The sequence below is a fragment of the Penaeus monodon genome, chromosome 22 (genome assembly GCF_015228065.2).
Source record: "Penaeus monodon isolate SGIC_2016 chromosome 22, NSTDA_Pmon_1, whole genome shotgun sequence".
In the NCBI taxonomy this organism is placed as follows: Eukaryota; Metazoa; Arthropoda; class Malacostraca; order Decapoda; family Penaeidae; genus Penaeus; species Penaeus monodon.
Window position 1 is genome coordinate 22,734,297 of NC_051407.1, and position 3,080 is coordinate 22,737,376.

Consider the following 3,080-nt stretch of genomic DNA (forward strand, 5'->3'; position numbering starts at 1 on the left):
GGGGCACATGGGGTTTTTTTAAAACGGGTTTTTTTTTTTAATGAAAAATAAAAAAATGCTTACTTTTGTAAGACGTCTGTCATCCACAATTCAAATGGGTATTATTTACAAAAATGAGTGCAACCAAAATATAATTTTAAAAAATAAAAAAATGGGCCCATGACAAATGTCCGGGCCCAATCAGGTGGGGGTCTGGGGCAGGGGCCCCAAATTTGGGAAAAGGGGGGCAATTTTTTGTGTTTTCCAGGAGTCCCCCCAAAAGGGCCCTTAGAGCGAAAGCATTTTTAAAAATTTAAATACTTTTATTGTCTGGGGAACAGCCCCCTTTGCACAAATTTTATACATGTCAGAGCCAAGTGTCTTTAAACTTTCAACATACCTCATACCCCCTGGGAAGGTAAAGGGCATCTTTTAAAATGAAATGGTTTAAAGAAAACGTTCTGGGGATTTTTTTTTCCTTTTTGGTAATACAATTTTTGAACCCCAGCACTTACACAGTTTTACTAACCCCCAATACCTTTAAAACAAGGTTTTAAAAGGTTTTGACTTTTTTCATGAATTAATATAACATAATGCACCCATTTTATTGCTACTGTTTTTGACTTAAAATTTGTTAAAAAAAAAAATTGGTTTTTTATTCATTTTTTTTTTTTACCATACTAATTGGGGAAAGCTTATTTACTCTTGCCAGCAAGAAAAGGGGAAAAGCCCAAGGTATTAAAATTGAGAACATGTAATACTTGGAAAACTTTACGAAAACCCATTTTATAAACGACCAAATTTTCCCTTGTATCATTTGAAAAATGAAAAAAAAACAGTTTTAAATGCATATTAAAAAGATTGAAAAACGAAACAAAAAATTAAAATTACTTTGGTAAAGGGCTGTGTAAAACCCAAAAAATTTATAATTTTTTAAATTAAACCCTACTTGCAAAATTTTAAAAAAAGGGGACTGGGGGCCTTATTTCAAATTTCAAAATACAAAAGGGACATCCCTCGCCAGAGAAATGTCCCCAAAATACATCACCAATTTATTCAACATCAGGGCCGGCCCTACGGGGCCTTGGCTCTCAACCCCCAATGAAACTTATCTACATTTTTGGTATTAAAATCAAGGTATAACTGAAACTCAGTAGTAGTAAGGGGATTTTGAAATGCAAAAATTTTTTTCTGCCTTTTTTTCCTTTTTTTTTGCTTCAAAAACAGTTTTTCTGGCAAAGTTTTTCTTGTACTGATGTCTGCAAAAACAGGAATATCAGGTATTCTTTCAGTACACCCAAAACTCTCAGAGCCCAAATTTCAAAACTCCCATCACAAAATTTTTAAATTAATTGCCATGCGGGTATCCCCTTTGGGACTGCCAAGGGAAAGTTGGGGGGGGGCCTAAACCAAACTTTGGGCCTTCACCTCCCCATGCTTGCAAAAAAGCCAAATCTCAGGAGCACTAATGGACAAAGGATGTGAATGGCTCCTTCTTTTTTTTTTTTTGGGGATTTAAATAAACCCTTTCCCCTGCATATTTTGGGTAGGGTACTAGGGAGTTTCATTGGGGGGGATTTTTTAGTTTGTTAACAGTTCCCATCTCATGTATATTTTTATGGGAGGGGAAACAAATTCAAAAACTTCCAAATGATCTAACTGAAACAGAATAACAATTGAATTTTGGATGGCTGTGTAAAAAAATAAAAATCTTTTTCGCTTGTAAATAAAAAACTAAACTAAAAGGGAAAATGATGCTAAACCTCCATCATGAGTCATATCTGAACATCGACCTACGAGTATTTCAAAACCTCTTTTTCCCTCCCCACTGAAAAAATTTCCCTTTTGCCCTTTCTTTCTACCCCTTGTCCCAAATCTGTGGAACTAAAAACAATTGGTCTTTGTCAAAGCTTTTAATTTTTTTATGGCTAAGCCCTTTTTACATATTACTATTTTAAAAACCATTTAAGTGTCAAAAAGGATATTGTTTTTTGGCTTGGGGTGTTACGGATTAATAAAAAAGAAAAGGAAAATGAAAAGATAATTTTTCAGGGAAAATGTCTTTCCCTCCGCAAAAACCCAATGCCCAAACCAAAAAACGGGGTTTACCATAACCGCCTCGCCCTTTTCCCAGCCCACATTTTGACATTTTAAACCCCAAATTTTCCCCTTTACCGGGCACCCAAATCAGATTTCACACTACAAAGGAAACGCTCACCTACCTCCAAAAGGGGCCCGTTTTTCAGGTTTTTATTCTTTGACGCTCCGTTTTCGCTGCGCCCTTTTCCCCCCCAACGCCCCCAAACACAACTTATGGTCTCGAGATTTCCCCCCACGCGTGGTGAACCCTATTGGTCACACCGCCCTGGCTTGGGCGTGAAACACATTTTTTCGGGTTTTCCCGGGGGGGGTTCAGGCTTTTTTTGGGCTATCTTTCATTTCTCATGGTGGGGAATTTCCAGCTTTGCTGACACTTCTGGGCTTTTTTCATTGGTCAGGTCTTTCATTCGATTACTTTCGAGGGGCTGTTTGGGCTAGCAGACGAAGTTGACATCAACTCGTTTTCTGTAAATTTAAATTGAGAAAACCGTCCTTTTAAAAGGGGTATCCGTTATGCAGCGAAAATTCTAAAACCGTTATTTTCTTTCGGGTATCCGAAAAAAGGGGTTTTTTCCCCAAACTGAAATGTATAATGTATACCCGTGCCCCTGTTTTTTGGGGGGTTTGTTGTTTTTAATACAGTACGGGGAAAGATTCATGCTGGTCCGGGGGGGTGCCTGGGCCCGGGGATTTAAGACATACTAAACAGGATCGTCGGGGGGCCCCTTTTCCCCACATCCGGTTGATTTCTTTAATTCCCTTTTTTATTTTTATGTTTGATAAATGTGATAAAAATTACTTTTTTAGTTGTAATTAATGGATGCTTAAAGAGTATTTTTTGGCGGGGATCTAAAGCTTTGGAAATATTTTCGTATCTACATTTTCCCTAATAAAAAAAAAAATATTGGCATAAATTAAAAAATTGGAATTATCTTTTTTCTGATTTTGCCCTTCCTAATCTTTTCAAAGATTTCTGATAAGGGGGTTTTCACCCAACTAAA